General features: G+C 41.5%; 1 protein-coding gene across 1 annotated transcript in view; it reads right to left on the bottom strand.

Annotated features, from left to right (window-relative positions):
* The window catches only part of LOC122787927 (peripheral-type benzodiazepine receptor-associated protein 1-like), a 1,795,954-nt gene that overhangs the window by 459,331 nt on the left and 1,318,962 nt on the right, over positions 1-17,661 (bottom strand). The gene's annotated exons all lie outside the window — the stretch shown is intronic.

A 17,661-nucleotide genomic window follows, 5' to 3' on the forward strand; every position in this document is an offset into this window, starting at 1 on the left:
TCTCTTAGAATTCAGAGTTATAAGTAAAACAGTCTTCCATGTTAAGAACCTCAAAATCCATCTGAGCCAGCTGAAATGGAAAAAACAACATTTTTAAACACAAAGTTAAGGTCCCAAGGAGAAGCCACCTATTTTCAAGGTGGGCAGATATGCAAAATCCCTTTAAAAACTGTTTAACTTGAACAGATGAAGAAAAGAGAGAAATCCAAGGCAGACGAGCAGAATGGCCAGAAAATGAACCTTGACAGAGAAATAAGGCCAGAGGACAGTAACTCACAGAAATCAAGAATGAAAGGCAGCCAGGCCTGAAAAGGGTCTTGGTTCTGGGATTGACACCAAACTAGAAACTCTTTTCACTTACACAAATATCCTTGCCCTTTTACCTCTATTATACACATTGCAGCAAAAAAAAAAAAAGGTGTCAAAAAGGTTATCAAAATTCTATCATTCATACTAACCTATGAACCATATATTCAGGCAGTCAACCAAAGAGTTTTCAGGTTGGGGTGTATTAAACAATCTCCCATCTGCATAATCAAATCCATTCTGGAGGATGTAGTTGTAGTTGCCCCTTTAGCAAAAAAAAAAAAAGGAAGCACCACTGCTGGTTGGTTCAAAAGGAAGTCACCACCACAAACTTCGTCCCCTTCTTATTTAGATCACTACTAGATAGATATAGTAGGGCAGTGGAAAAGCATAAAGGAATGTTTGTCTATGGGAATGAGAATGCATTTGTCTTCCAGGCCTGACTGCAGGAATCCTGGAGCAAAATGTCTTTAGTTGTCTGTTCTGACAGTAGGCAAAATAGATATACTTGAGGTCTTCCCCACAGTTGTATCGATTCTCGGAAGATGTCAGGATGGAGTTTTAACTTCTGAGTCTGTCCTGCTGCTACTTAGCTTGAGTGCTACAAAGTTTTGCTTCTCTAATGGAATGTATGAAGGCAAGGGAGTCAAACTGAGCTGAGTTGTTTCTTCCCAGACAGTCATAGCAAGTCTGCAAGGGGGGGCTAAGATGTGATACCACTGAAGAGCTCATGTAGCTTGAGTATCAGGTGAGGCCTTATAAAGCCTTTTTAGCTATCTTGATTGTTTCTGTTTTTGGCAAAGTACAATACCCTGTTTTTATGTACCACTTCACTCTGGTGCTATCTGTGAAAACTTGTAACTGGAGGCCATAGGTGATTCAAGGTTTTCATTTATCATTGTCATCAACTCTCTGATATTTATGTGCTTCTGTCTGTATTGATGGTTCCACAGACCTTCCACATTCACACCTTTGAAAGCCCTCCTCATGCCAGGTCTGATGCATCTGTTGTGACACACTGGAGAGGAGTCAGAAAGGAGAATGGGAGACCTGGACCTTGACAGAGCTATTCTACCCACCATTGAATTTTCCACTGCACAAATCCCAAAATGGGGATCTGAAAAGATAAAGGGTGAAGATGCTGAGCTCAGACTGACCTGAGGTCTTAATGGATTTTACTCAAGTGAAGTCTTGCCAGGGAAAGCATGATAATTATAAATGCCAAGTACCCCAGAATCATTGCTTTGATTGAAACAACTTGGGAAGAATATTTGGAAAAGATCTACTTTGTCTGGAGGAAGAAAATCTCTTTCCAGGGTAGAATCTAACATACACCCAGTAAAACTAGTCTGTGAGAAGGAAGGAGAGAAGATTTCTGTAAATATACTTGGAAACCCAGACTAAGTAGAAGATTCTGAACACCTGCAAAATAAGTTTGCAAATATAAGACAACCACCCATATATGGAAGGATGTGAATGGCATGAAGTCTGCAATAAGCAATCAGTGGAGCTAGACACTTTGTCTTACACTTTGTGAATAATCTTGGGGCAGCAGAACGTACAGAGAACTGATGACATAAGCCAGATACGGAAAATCTTCAGAAACATTTGAACTGTTTACCAATGGGAAATTGAAGGTAGGTATCCAAGTCTAGCTCTACCATGGAGGCTAATAAAGGGACCAGAGTCAAAATGGACCGAAGAGTCCCTTGGTATGAAGGAATGATTTGTATGAAGAGCCACCCTGTCTTTATGGAACATTAGATAAGGAGGTGGAAGAGTCAAGAGCTTGCAACTCTGAAACCCTCCTTGTGAAAGTAATTGCTATCAGTAACAAAGTTTTCCAAGATAAAAGTTACAAGACAGAAGTGGCTGAAGGTTCAAATGTTGAGCCTGCAAAACAAAGGGTAAATCCTAGACTGGATCCCATACTGAAGGACATAGCAAAAAAAGTACCCTTGAGGAATACTTTGGAAACCTGGAGAGAAGCAAGAGGCACATTATCCTTGCCAATATGAAAAATAAAAATAGCCACCAATTGTACTCTAATCGTAGAAAAACTAGAACCTGACTGAAATAACTCTGCAAGAAAATCTAAGACGGACTCCAAGGGCGAAGAGATAGGATCCAGTCCTCTAGATTCTGTCCAAATAATGAATATCTTCCATTTACTGGAAGACGCCTTCCTAGTGGATTTCTTTTGAGATGATGACAATATATCAACTGCAGCTTGTGAAAGCTTGGGATTTATGGCCATCAAGGGAACTAGCGGAACCATGCAGTTAGCTTGAGGGACTGAAGATTGGAGGGATCCAGACCAGCTGGATGAGAAATTAAATCTGTTATGGGATCACCTTGGCTCTGTAATGGGCTACTTTCTGAAGAAACTTTATCGAGGGAACTGGGAGATAAACGTAAAGAAGTCCCGGGGCCAAGCATTCACCAGTGTGTCCCTGGGTGACTATCCTGGAGACGGATCGATGGCATAATAGATGCTGCACTTAGTGTTGGATGGGGAGGCAAATAGGTGGCAACATGGCATGTTCAAACACCAAAAAAAATCACAGCTGTAACTTTTGGATTTAAGGACCACTCGTACGGCAACATAATGCTCCTGCCGAGAATGATGGATTTCTCCAGAATATGCATTACTATCAGAAACTGCTGTGAAGAAATCACCCATTGCAAAACCCTCATGGCCTCCTGACAAAGAGAATAAGGATTTCTCTCCTGTTTGTTGAGATACCAGACACACTGCCTGTCTGAATCACAATCACACCTCTGGGAAGGGAATCTTGAAAGGCCTGCAATGCAAGAAATGCTCTCATCTCCAGAACACTGATGTGAATGTGGGCCTCTGCCCACAACCAGGAAAACTGAACCATCCTCCCTTCAAAATGTACCCACCCCAAGAGGAAGGAGTCTGTGGTGACTGTGGCGAAGGGAGATGGAATCACGAATGGTCTCCTTTTGGTTACCAGGGGAGGCTGCAATGACAATGAATTTTGGCATAACACACCTTCGTTAATCATATGGGAAAATCCAAAGGGTGAGTAAGGAAAGACCACTGAATGGCCAGAGTCTACTGTACAGCCCTAATGGACTACCTGGCTAAAGGAACCGACCCTATATATGCTGCCATATGACACAGAAGCTTCATAGCTGCATGCGCCGGAAGCTTGATGGCCTGAGCCCAAAGACCAAAAATTCTGGAATTTGGAAGTCTGGAAATTTGGGTGGTTACATTTTTTTTTTTTTTTAACATTTGTTTACTGGGAAAGTCCAACTTGGAATGAGCCAATTTTCAGCGAAGGCCCGGGGAGAAATGCTCCAGATGCACATGTCTTTGTAACATGGGAGGAAACCGGAGTAACCGGAGGAAACCCACACAAATGCAGGAAGGGACATACAGACTCCACACAGAGAACCTCTTGCTGTGATGCGACAGCTCTAACCACTACAGCACTGCACCATCCAACTAAAATCCTAGGAACTCTAAAAATTTGTACAGGCTGGAGGCTTGATTTTGGACAACTGATCATTACACCTAAATTGTTGCACAGTTGGAGTAAGGAATGCCTGGCCATGATCAATGATGATTTTGGGGGCAGTGAGGAGCCAGTAATCCAGATACAGAAAGACCAAGAATTCCTGCAGCCGGAGCCAAACTGTGACCACTATCATCCACCCGGTGGATAGCCAGGAGGCTGTGGTGAGACCAAATGGCAGGGGCTTGAACTGATAGTAGGTTCATAGGAAATTACTAGGTTAATGGCTTAAGGAACCATACAAGCCTAGCCAATATAATCCAATTTTACCCAATATATGGCCCCTAGGGGCAAGATGATGACATTGTGCCTGTGGATTGAGTATCTTACAGACTGCCCCCGTCCATAAGGGACAGAAGTACTACCCTAGGTGTGAATTTGTGATTCCCCATCTGTTGATCCAAACTACATTTGAAGAGGGCCAGGGGAAGCTCTCTGCTTAATGTGAACAGGAAGCCTGTTCCAAAGAAGGGTCAATCTCTGATGCACAAATCTGTCTCTCCAGCATGTTTTGTTTGAGTTACTAAGTATAGATCCCAAGATCGGTTGACCCTTGTAATGTTTGACTTGTGGATGTGTAGCAACTCCATCAGGGCTGGATCTGTGAGTGCCTTGAGGGTTAGGCATAGGAAACCCTTAATATTCAGTAGGAAACTGAGTAAAGGGATAGGGTTTATAGTCTAGCCACATAGTTCCACATAGTTCATATTTACACCCTATATTTTCTTTGTGAAGAACCTCTGGGATCACTCCAGCTGCTTTAAGTGCCAAGTCAAGTACATGCCAAATGGAGCACTGTACTTGATCACCTGTCAAACTTCAGGCTACTATCTACCTGTGTACCTAGACCTCTCACCTCTGAATCTACTCTATGGGGTGTGCTATTGATGTTGTAATTTTCAGGGGCATTTGACTTCTCAAAGGGTGTGATAATGCATTTTTCTGCATTTAGTTTTAGGCCATGGTTATAGGAGTAATCATTTAAAGGATATTTACATTATTGGGTAATTCAGCGATTGCTGCAAGCTTGTAGCTGATGGCAAACTTTGTTATCCAGAGGTTTTGAACATCTGCCTTGACTTCAGAGAAGCATATTCCAAACAGGAGTGGTCCCAGTACTGAGCCCTGTGACATATCATTAGTAATTAGCCTCTTGCTGGCTCTGGATTCACACTCTTTAACCAAGTGTCCTGTCTGCGAGCCAACGGGTTATCCATCTGGTGACATAGGGATTTATGTCCAGTTTTGTGAGTTTATTTATAATACCTCACTGGGGAATTGTGTCAAATGTTTTGGCCAAGTTGAAGTAGGTGGTTTGTACTGTTTTACCCTCATCCATGGCATTAGTGACTTTCTCAAAGAAATCCACCAGATTCAGTAGACATGATCTGTCCTTGACAAAGCCGAACTGGGTCAGATTCAGTGTTTGGAGGTCTCCTATGTCATTATTTATTGTGTCCATGCTTATTCTTTCCATGGCCTTACACACAAGACTAGTCAGACTCAAGGGTCTGTAATTTTCCCAGGTCAGCAGATGATCATCTTCTTTCGGCTTTTCCCGGTTAGGGGTCGCCACAGCAGATCACCTGTCTGCTCATGATTGGCAGTGGAGTTTTACAATGTCGAGTTGCCAGCCCAGTGCCCAACCTTCCACAGAAGGCACACACATGCACACACTCATGTTGTTGTGTCTTTCGGCTTTTCCCGGTTAGGGGTCGCCACAGCGAAACTCTGGTCCACTAATGATTGGCAGTAGATCTTTATGTGCTGAGTTGCCAGCTCTGATGCACAACCTTCAATGAAGGTACGCCCATTCACACGTCTCCACACAGAAGACACTCTAGCTGAGAACAGGACAACATCTTACTGTGAGGCGACAACGCTACCACAGCACCACTAAAGCAGTCATGTCTAGGGCCAATTTAGAGTGTCCAATCCACCTACAACATGTCTTTGGGATGTGGGAGGAAACCGGAGCACCCGGAGGAAACCCACATGACCACAGGGAGGACATGCAGACTCTGCACAGAAGGCACCCCAGCCGAGGATCGAACCGGAGAATCTCTTGCTGTGAGGCGGCAACGCTAACCACTGCACCACCGCCCAGTAAGCAGATTAGTCACCCTTTATGCAGAGGTATGACTGTTGCTGTCCTCCATTCTATCGGGACAAAGCCAGTCAGGAGGCTGTGGTTTAACAGAGATTCTAATGGGTCTGATAAGTCCTGATTTAAACTGTTTATGAGACAACCTGGTATGTTGTCAAGCTCCACTGAAGCCATGTTTTTAGCTTTAGAGAGTGAAGTGGCAACCTGTTCTTTGGTGATAATTGGCAGTGAAGGATATTTCTGTGGACGAACTGGGGGCAATGGGGAGGTGAAATTTGACCTGAACTTGCCGGCCAGCAGATTTGCTATGTCTTCACGCTGAGTACAGGTGATGTCATCTACAACTAATTCTGCAAATTGTTGGGTGTTGCCCTTAAGATTGCTGACCTAACTGAAAACTGGCATATGGTTCTCCTTAGCTTTGGAAGCTATTTTTACCTCAAAGTCTGCTTTCAGAGACTTGATTAGTTCCCTGATTTGCTTGTTTACACTAATGAGGGATTTAGTTCTCTGTTGTGCACATTCCCTCTTACTTCTTGACAGGATTTTTTTTCTTTTGTTGTATAACCCATTAATACATCCTCAAAATCCCCAGTGCTCTGTATAACCCATTAATACATCCTCAAACTCCCCAGTGCTCCTGGACCTAGGCGGCTTCAGTTTTTGCTTAATGCGATATTGTTCCCTACTGCTCCCTATCTGAAAAGTGCTACACTACAGGAATTCCACCCCATCATCTGCGAATAAAAACAGAGAGTTTACTGTCCTGTCCCTCTAACTTAAAGACTCCAAAGGTATTGTTCCCTACTGCTCCCTGTCTGGAAGGCGCTGCTCTACAGGAATTCCATCCCACGACCTGTGACTAAAAACGGAGAGTTTACTGTCCTGTGCCTCTAACTTAAAGACTCCAAAAGTTACTATCAAAAATATTACTGCACATGTTCTCTATGTACCTGAGTTAACTGGGTCCACAGCACTGCTATATTGTCCCCTATATTCCCATAAAGCTACCATAAGTCTAATAAAAAATTGGCAAAATTTATAGTAAATGGTGAAAGCACTATCTGGTGACATATTAACAATTCTTACCTCCCCCAAGTGTATTTTAATTCTGCAGCGTAAAGGTAAAGAAAAAGAATTTAAAAAAAAAAAGGACATTTTACACTACAATTCTTACCTCGCACACTCAGGCTTCAGGATTCTCGTGATCTGGTTTAGCCAATCAGTTGCTGGTTTCCCTCTCCCTCCTGTAGCTAAAGAACCGAGGTTACTTATATTCCCTACACTGACCACCATTTTCAAAGTCCCCATTGCTCCTGGACCTAGGCGGCTTCATTTTTCACTTAACACGGTATGTATGCAAACTGTTTCAAAGCTGATTTCATCTAGACTTGTATGTAACTGCTCACACCAGGAATATTGTGATGAAAAATATCTGCTAAATGATTATAGTGCACAATACGAATTTATTTGATAACACAGGATCTGACAGCGAATATTTAGCAATGTGTCTTAGCTGTACTTGATTATTGTATAGATTGTGTGATTGCCTGTGCATATTTGACTTATTCCAAAATACTTGTGCTTAACTTTAGCAAGTAACAAAGCACTGATTTTCCAGGTTAAATGCTGTATAACTTGCAAATCATTACAAACGCTAGCCTATGGTTGTAAGCTTAAGGGTAACTAAAATGCTAAATGGTTACTGTATGGCTTCTTTTCACTGGTAATGCTCTTGAGGGGATCTGATGCATGTAAGAAGTCAGCACTTGTGCTTCTAAAGTATTTATTGGCGGTAATTAAGGAATGCTGTAACTACTGTATCCTTCATTAGGTATTGTTCCCTACTGCTCCCTATCTGAAAGGCGCTATGCTACAGGAATTCTACCCCACCACCTGTGATTAAAATTGGAGAGTTTACTGTTCTGTCCCTCTAACTTAAAAGACTCTAAAGGTTACTATCAAAAATATTACTGTACATGTTCTCTCTGTATCTGAGCTAACTGGGTCCACAGCACTGCTGTATAGTCCCCTATACTCCCACAAAGCTACCATAATTCTAATAAACAAAAGTACTATCTGGTGACATGTATTAACAATTCTTACCTCCACCAAGTGTATTTTAACTCTGCAGTGTAAAGCTAAAGAAAAAGAAAGAACATTTTATACTATAATTCTTACCTCTCATACTCAGGCTTCAGGATTCTGGTTTAGCCCCGCTCCGCCCTGCCCGCAAATCCCACCCTCCCCCAGTGGTGTTAAGTTTGCAATACTAAAGCCGCACCCCCTCCACTACAACCAATCATTAATATTACCTCACCTCCTGCCACTAACATCTTTGTCTTATTAATATATTCCTGCTCTAAAGATAACACTGACCCAATGTCCCAACTAGTAGAAATGTTATCACCTAAAATATTGCTGCTATTTTCTCTGCTGCTCATCCCATATCTCCTCACAACCTACGAAAACCAGCATTACCTAGGATTTCACTACCCAAAATCCCAAACTACAACTTCATCAAGATTACATTATATGGAACACTTCACAATTTCCCTCAATCCTAACTCCCTAATCCCTAAAAACTATCAACCTATTAGATCCAGGTATATCAGCCCCAAAATAAAACATTATCAAAAACTTATAAATAAAATACTGAAACTCATAGTTAGTCTACATTACAACCTCATAATTGATCATCCACCCAAACCCGAGCCCATCCTCACCTGCTGACTCCAGCTCCTATACTATTAAACCTACTAACACAATGCCATCTAATAGGCCCCCTAATTCTCTCCTGATCTGCCATCTAAACATTAGAAGCATAAATAATAAGGTCCATAACCTGCACGCTCTCTTAGCAGTTTACTCCCCTAAAATACTCTGTCTCACTGAAACCTGGCTTAAACTGGCAACACTGAGGTGTTACCATCAGGGTACAACATACTCAGATTGGACCGTACTACTAGGAAGGGTGGTGGGGTAACAGTACTCTATAAAACTTCACTAAATGTTACTACGGACTCTATAACACCACCCCAGGCTAATAATGCTGAAATTCTTATTACCAAACTACAAATGAACAAAAACAAATGTATAAACATTGTCTGCATTTACATTCCTCCAGGTAATAACATTAACACCCTAGAGGACATCTTCTACTGGTTATCCACTACCTACCCCAAAGAAACCATAGTGCTTGGAGATTTCAACACTGATTGGAACACCTGTTCCTCGGAATCTCCTACAACCCATGTTAATCTACATGGGTTTACACAGATCATATCCACCCTCAGCAGGATAGCTAAACCCAACAACAAAGAAAGCATCCTAGACTGGATACTTCTCAATAACCATCCCCATCTGTACAAGTCAGAACCCTCCCAGATGATCTGAGTGATCAGTTGCTTACCTATAGAATCAAGCACACAGCAGATAACTCCTACCAGCCCACCTATAAAACTATCAGAAAAAATAAGAATTTCAACCTCACCAATTTCCAGAATGAACTCAGAGCATATAATTGGTCAGTTCTAAGACAACTATCACTGAACAATGCGGTAGTACACTTTAATACCAAATCTCTTGCTATACTTGATTCGTATGCTCCCGCTCAAACCATTAGAACCAAAACAAAAATCGCACCGTGGCTTTCAAAAGAAACCAAGTCCAAAATCATACTTAGAAATAAGGCATGGAATACCTGGCATGCCACAAAGGCCCCACCGGATCAACTTAGATATCGTCAGCTAAGGAATGACACAAAAAAATCTATTAAACTAGACAAAAAAAAAACTTCTACTGTCATCTTCAACAGAAACATCAAAACAATCCTCAAAAGTTTTGGGCAGGAATTAATAAACTTCTTCACCCAGGACAAACCCCCACTCCAACCCCTTCAACCTCTAACCATAAATCCCTGGAGGACATTGCAAATAACTTCAACAGTTTCTTCGCAGAAACTATCCCGTCTCAAGATAGCCAACTAATTCCCAGTTGCTCTAACTCCGATGCTTCTTTACACAGTATCCAACTCTCCTTTAGCTTTCAGCCTGTTTCTACATCACTTATCTAAGCCCTAATTAAGATATTAAAACCAACCACCCTCGCTGCTGATCTGCTCCCTGCAGAATATCTGCAAAAAGCTGCAAACGCCATATCATACCCATATCCATCTTAATCAATAGGACTATATCAGAAGCTACCATCCCCTCCATCTGGAAAATATCTCATGTTATACCACTCCATAAAGGAGGCAGCTCCATAGAACTGTCAAACTTTAGCCCATAGCTATTCTGTCACCCCTGGCTACAATTATGGAGAAATGTGTCCACAGACAACTACTGCACTATCTCATTCAGAACAAGCTGTTGGCTAACTCTCAGCATGGCTTTAGGCCATTCCATAGTACCACCTCAGTCCTCTTATCTTTCTCTAATGCCATAAATCATAACAGAAATAACAACAAACTATCCTCAGCCCTCTTTTTTGATTTCTCTAAGGCCTTCGATATGGTTAACCACCAACTACTCATCCAAACTTTAAAGGCAATCTCTTTGGATAGCCATGCTCTCCAATTGTTTCAATCCTACCTGTGTGGTAGACAACAGGCCGTCCTATGGCAGGACAAACTTTCAACCTGACTACCCATCACCCAAGGTCTCCCCCAGGGTTCTGTACTAGTACCCCTTCTTTTCTCTTTATTAATGACCTTCACACTGTCATCCCAAATGCATCCTCTATTCATTATGCAGATGACTCCACTTTGATTTGTTCAGCCACCTCCCCGACAAATCTACTGACATTAACCCAGAGCACTTTCAACACTATTGAAAATTGGCTCTCTAATTGTTGGCTGATCTTAAACCCCAACAAAACAAAACTGCTTCTTTTCTTCCCCACTTGTATGTCCTCCTCACTATTCTTTACCATAAAAATCAAATAACGGCACCATAATCTCCCCAGATGCCCAAACCAAACTCTTGGGCATTACAGTAGACAACCTCAAATTTGACCTGCATGTCAATCAAACTATCAAAACCATTAATAAAAAACTGGGCTCCCTTTATAAGATTAAACCTTTCCTTACTTCACTTGCTAGGACTGCTACTGCCCATTCACATCTACTCTCCACTCTTCTCTATGCCTCCCCTGTAATCCTCACCTCTAACAAATCTGCTCTCATCAAACTCTCTAGCTGTGATAACCACACTGCTAGGTTTGCAACTGGCATGGCATACAGGGCACACCACTGTCATAACTTATATCTCCTAGGATGGCTAGAATTGCCTAGCCTACTTAAGTACAACCAGCTCATAGTGGCCCATGCCTAGCCTACTTAAGTACAACCAGCTCATAGTGGCCCATGCCTAGCCTACTTAAGTACAACCAGCTCACAGTGGCCCATAAAATTCTCAACCATTCTGACAACACGCCTGCACTTAAAAACATCATCAGCCCCTACAGTAACCTTAGGTCTCTTCGCTCATCTAACAGACTGCTGGTTCAAACATTTAAAACCAATAACTCTGCTGGTGACACTCTGTTTGCCAACTCCGTTGGCAAAACCTGGAACTCACTTCCTGCAGATCTTACTCTTGAACCCTCTCTACCCCAATTCAAGAAAAGTCTCAGGCAATATTTTAAAACACACTGACTATGTCCTCCTTCTAATCCTGACTAGTTCCTTCCCTATAATTTGAGTACTATGTCTTAATTTCTCTCAGTCTACATACTTATGTTATTTTAAAGAATGAATTATTCTATACATGTTAGATCAGAGTCTGTAAACTGTGTGAAACTGTGTAATTCTGTGAAATAATTTAATAATTTTGTTTCTTTCTGTATGATTTGCCTTGGAGCTTTTCTCACCAGGCCTCCGCTGAAAATGGACATGTATTCAGTCAGACTACCCCAGTCAACAAATGTGAAATAAATAAAAATAAATAAAATAATACTAGGGGTCCACCAGGGCAGCTTGTTTTTGCAGTTTGACCTGAGTTTATTTCGGTCTGGTACTACCATTGTTATGCAGTTGTATATATGGTCATACAGAGTTTTGTGTATGCCTCTGCATAGGTTTTTGTGTTTTCTGAATTTGAAGGAGCTTGGAAACTAGCTAATCTGTCCGTTAATAGGGGGTAATTTACCTTAGAAAGGTTCTTAAAGTTTTTGGGTTAGGTGGGGGGACTAGTTTTACCTTTATTTCAAGGGAGACTGCTTTGTGATCTGATTATACTAGTGAGGACATAACACTGAGGGGGGGTGCAGCACTCTCCCATATTTGTGAGTTCGATCTAGGATATTTGTTCCACTAGTGGGAGTAGCTGCTCCAGGGCATTTGAATTTACAAAGTCAAGAAATCTTTGGGCATGCATGTTAGTGGTTGTATATGCCTCCCAATTAATGGAAAGACAGTTAAAATCACCCATGAGGTATTGAGCTGGATGGCAAGTGATTTTAGTACTTTTACGTACGATGTATGGGTTTCCTGGTTCATGGGGAGGGGGGCTTGTAGCTAGCAATAATATGGTAATGGATTTTTCCCATGGTTAGTTGGACATAGAGTAGCTCAAGCATGTCATATTGTTTGACCAACCTTGAGGTGTGCTTATCCTTTATGTAAGCAGATATACGTCCACCCACCTTTTGCTCTTTCATGTTCATTGGGTGGTCGGAATGTATGAAAGCATTATAGCCATCCACTGCCAGAGTGCTTTCCATGGCTTTGAACCATGTTTCAGTAACTGCACAGACATCAGCATTCTTCAGGGTGAGGAGAGCTTCCAGGGAGTGCAGTTTCTTGTTAAGGCTCCTAGCACTGAGCAGTAACACCTTGAGCTTATCCTGAGTAGCTTTTGTTATGCTGGAAGGTTTGTCTCTCTGGCAATGCCAAAAAAAAGGCACTATAAGGGTGGTTAATGTTTTGATGTTTTGCCAATATCCGAAGGCCTAGAGGTGACAGGTGAAGACCATCCCTGGCAAAGCAGCGTGACTATCAACCATGTTCTCCCAAGCTGACAAGTACTGGACCCCTTTGGAATAACACTAGTATGTAAGCCAATTGCTAAAGTCAAACATTTTCTGCTGGTATTGTGGCATCAACCTTGGAGATTGTAGAATGCTGCTCAACACTAGGCTTATACCTTCCTGTGATGCATATTCTAAGAGCTCAATCATGGTATGTCTCGGATCATTTACACCCGCATGGACTATGACTGAGTCATACTGGTACTTACAGGTAAATGACTTGAGTGCTTGTGTGATCTGGTGAATCCTGATCCCTGACAGGCAATTAACTGTAACCTTCCCCTTATCCAGCCTGGTAAGAGGGACATCAGTGTGTCACAATGGAGTTTCCTCTGACCAGAATATTGTATGGAGTCCTGGAGTGTTTCGCCTTATGGGCTTGGTAGTAGAGGGACAATGAGATGTGGCATTATGTGTTGTGATAGGAATTGTCTTGTTTGTGTACATCGAGAGTTTCTGAGGATGGAGCCTAACATGCCCTTGAGTTTTGGGTAAGTTACATGCGAGCACCTCCACATACGTGGGTCTATGTGTGTGGTAACCCCTTTAATTCCTAGAAAAGGTTTGCTGGGGGATAACAAAGCACACTCCAATAGTGGACAGTCTCTTCCCATCCAGTTTATTCCTTGCCAGAGTATCTTTAACTTTTGACCCAAACAAGAAGGACCTGTCAAAAGGGCCATTGACAAAGGATGCCTTGAAACAGTCAGCGAAAGTGCATAAATACATCCAAGCATGGTGCTGCCTGGCAGTACCACAGGCAGCCGTCCAACATACTCTATCTGCCACATTTGAGATGAGCCTCATGGAAACATTGACAATGGAAAGCAGGGCAGATGACTGAGTCTCCAGCATCTTATGCTTTTCCAGAGACTGCTGTGTTCCGGTTTCTTGACACTTCAGACACTAAATCACTTTGAAGTCTAAGTCTGACATAGTAATTAAGAGTTCTCAGTGAAATGGTTGCTGAAGCACAGGAGCACTTCGCTAAATAGTCCAAAGCCTGAAACTCCCTGTTGGGGGGGGGGGGGTTTAACTGAGTAGCTCTCCTTTGAAATCTCTTTCTTGGTGGCTACCACCACCATAACTGAATCAACAGCCAGACCTTTACTTCAACGTGGCCTTTCTTTGGGAGGAGGAAGAACCTTATCTGGCTTCTTGGGGATAGGTTCTACTGTTTCAGGTTCCTTCCATGCCCTCCAGACACAGGGTCTACAACGGCAACCAGAGGGGGAGCCACCCAAGGCATGGGTGGGCTTACACTAAATGCCTAAAGAAATGCTGACTCATCTGGAAAAGGGGCTTTGGTGGTCCAGCATCAATGCTGGTGAAGTAGCCTCAATAAGTCACAGAAGAAGGCATCATCCCCCGGATACTTAGGGGATCGCTCTCATTCCTGGAAGTCAGTATCTTCAGTGAGAGACTATTCTGTAGATCAAGGTGTTTCCTCTTGCACCTTCACTTTCATGACAGCTGCTCCAATTCAAAAGTTTTAATACTGCTCACTGACCATAATGACTGGATGGATGATGCCACTAAGGTGGGCTTTGAAGGTCTTTTGGAAGAAGACCACATATGCCGGATTCGAGTCTGGGAGACTTGGAACCAGGATGGGGAAGACTCTAGTGACGGCTCTGGTGGTGTGAATAGCAGAAAGAGGGAGAAGGACCTAGCTGATGGGGATCCTTTGACCAGGAAGGGGCTTGGGAGTCTTGGAGCCAGAAAATGAGCCTTACTAGACTTTGGCACTGATGGGGATTGGGTCAGAGATGTCAGGGCCGATACTGCTGCCGAGGTTGCATTGGACCTTGAGGTCCAGCAAGCCATGGCAGCAAAATCAGGGCAGAGGGAGAAGCCTTTTGATAACCAGCTTGGTCCTACACTCGTTCATACTCCTGGTTCCAAACATTTCACAACTGGAGCATCCAAAGTCAAGATGTGCCGCTCCCAAACAGTAAACGTACTTAAGGTGTACATCCAGGGATGGCATTTTGTGTCCATAGGAGACACACTTTTTAAAATCTTTGTCCATAGTGATACACAAATTAAAACAACCACACCACCAAAAAACACCACACACACACACAGACACACACACAGTCTAACAATAGAAACAATGAAGGAGGCCAAAGGGCAGGAAGACCAAGGAAAGATAATAAAACTGCTTACCTAGCTACCTAGGGATACTCAGAATTACACACAAATCATAAAGAATGGTAGGGGAACAACAAAAATCTCACAACTGCACTAAGGTCCTGAAGGAAAAATGAAGAAAGCTAAGCGGAGCCAAGGCTGAGCTACTGACCTGAACGGCAACACACTAGATCTTAGGATTTGAGGATGGCATGAGGTGTTATGGGTAGGAAGGCAAAGCCAAGTGGGATAAAGCCTTTGAAATTGGCTTGTGTCAGATCCAAAGTCTCACAGGTTGAAGCCAGACAGAGCAGACAACATTGGATTAAAAGTTTTTCAACAGATGATGAGCCATGCATTTAAATAAAAGGTGATACCTAGTGGAATAGGTCATCATTGCGTACAAAAACGAACAAAACACTGAAAAACTCTTTAAATCCACAAAGAAATACCAAGAGTCCGTAAAACAAACAGTTTATTAAAACTGATATACTGAAGCGCTTTTCGTTCAAGTAATACATGAACTTCATCAGATGCCATAAAATCAAGCAGTACTGTTTAAATAGTATACGTAATCCGTCAGCTGGTAAATTAATTAAAAACATTAATATAATGAATGAATATAATATATGTATGTGTATATATATATATATATGTATATATATATGTGTATATATATATATATATATATATATATATATATATATATATATATATATATATATATATATATAAATAATATAAATAAATAAAAACATAGAAAATGACATTCTTTAAAAATATATACATAGAAATGGAATTTAAAGAATAAGGTTATTTTATGTTTATATTGCGGTAGCTGCTAGTTATGTTAGATTGCTTCTTTCTTTGTTTCTTTTTGTCTTTGTTTTAACTATTTAGTATGCCTGAATGAGAGATTTAAGCATCTTCCAGAATTCTGTAATTATTCATGGCATTTATGTGCTGATTTGATATCAGGAATATATTCTTTTAATGTTTTTAATTAATTCACCAGCTGACGGATTACATATACTATTTAAACAGTACTGCTTGATTTTATGGCATCTGATGAAGTTTGTGTATTACTTGAACGAAAAGCGCTTCAGTATATCAGTTTTAATAAATGGTTTGTTTTACGGACGCTTGGTATTTCTTTGTGAATAGGTCATCATGACAGCTACATACTTGTGAATTTCATATGCTTAATATGAACACGCTTTCTGTCCAGCGATTTGTTGGTTTAAAGGTACTGAAAGTGTATTAATGTTACAGGAAGAGGTGAGGCAGCAATAGAAAATGACCTAACATCACTTTAGTTTCTGAGAAAGTAAAGTTGTGTAACTAAACTTTACCTTAACAGCAGATGTTCAAAAGTATCACTAGTTTTAGCTGTATGTGCTATACCTTGCCAAGGACACAACAGCCGGACAGTCTCCCAAAGCCTTGGCCTCCTTCCGCATGCTCCTAGGCTGCTGGATGCACACGCTCCTAAACAGCCTGGTCACCATGAGCTTCAGGACATTTTTGACAACTAAAAAAATGAAGGCTACAGTTCTGATAAGAAAGGTAAATATAGAAAAATATACACAAATCCTTAGCTTACCATAAACATAATACAAAAATGGGGGGAGAGGGAGAGAGTGGCTAATGCAACAGTGATGTATATGAATATCTACTTTTATGGCAAATTTACTTGAGCAGCTGTACTGTGTCCAAATAATCACTGCTGCAGCAGCTTTAGTTATATGGCTAGAATACCTAAACCTATACAGCTTGAGAGGAGGAAGGATGAAAGTCCAAGAGCTCCTGAGAATGGCCCTAGCAAAAGTTTCTTCTAGGCGTGGAAAGGGAATCTAGTTTGTAATGCTTTGTAAATATATGTACAGAGGACCACGTATCTGCCCTTAAAATGCTTCTAGGGTCCACCCCTTTTCAAAAAAAACATAAAAGAAGCCAAGGCCCTTATAGAATAAGCATTTAACCTGCCTGGAAATACCTTACTATGGGCATACTTCTCAACTGTACAGATTTTTCACAGAATGCCCAGATTTTTGCCTCGTTTTTGGCCTGTTCCTCATAAAAACTGTTTTTTTTTTTGGGGGGGGGGGGTGACAAATCACCGGGATGATTTAAGGATTGATGTCACTAAATGAGATGCAGTTGAGTTTCAGACTTCATATCGTTCAGAAAATGCATGTTAACACAAATCTTGTTATTCCAGCAAGTTTATAAGAGCAATATTTAAAATGTGTCCCTATTTTGGGGCCTTTGTCCCTCCATTTTGTCAGGCTTTGTCCAGATTTCTTGGGCTAAGAGATTGACAGGTGTGTACTATGGTGAGAATACCAAAAAGAAAAAGCAAGGGGCAACCACCTGGAAATTTGTCACACGTTGCCCTTTTTTTTTATTTACCTTCAAAAAATAAACAGTTATTCAGCTTTCCTGAAAAGTTCAGTTCAGTCAAGATAATAGCTGAGCTGCCTATGCGTGCCCAGAGTATGAGGAATCCTTTCTCCCTTATTTTTAGTCTTTAGAAAT

The sequence above is a fragment of the Protopterus annectens genome, chromosome 13.part0 (assembly GCF_019279795.1).
Source record: "Protopterus annectens isolate FY-2018-M chromosome 13.part0, PAN1.0, whole genome shotgun sequence".
Classification (NCBI taxonomy): domain Eukaryota; kingdom Metazoa; phylum Chordata; order Ceratodontiformes; family Protopteridae; genus Protopterus; species Protopterus annectens.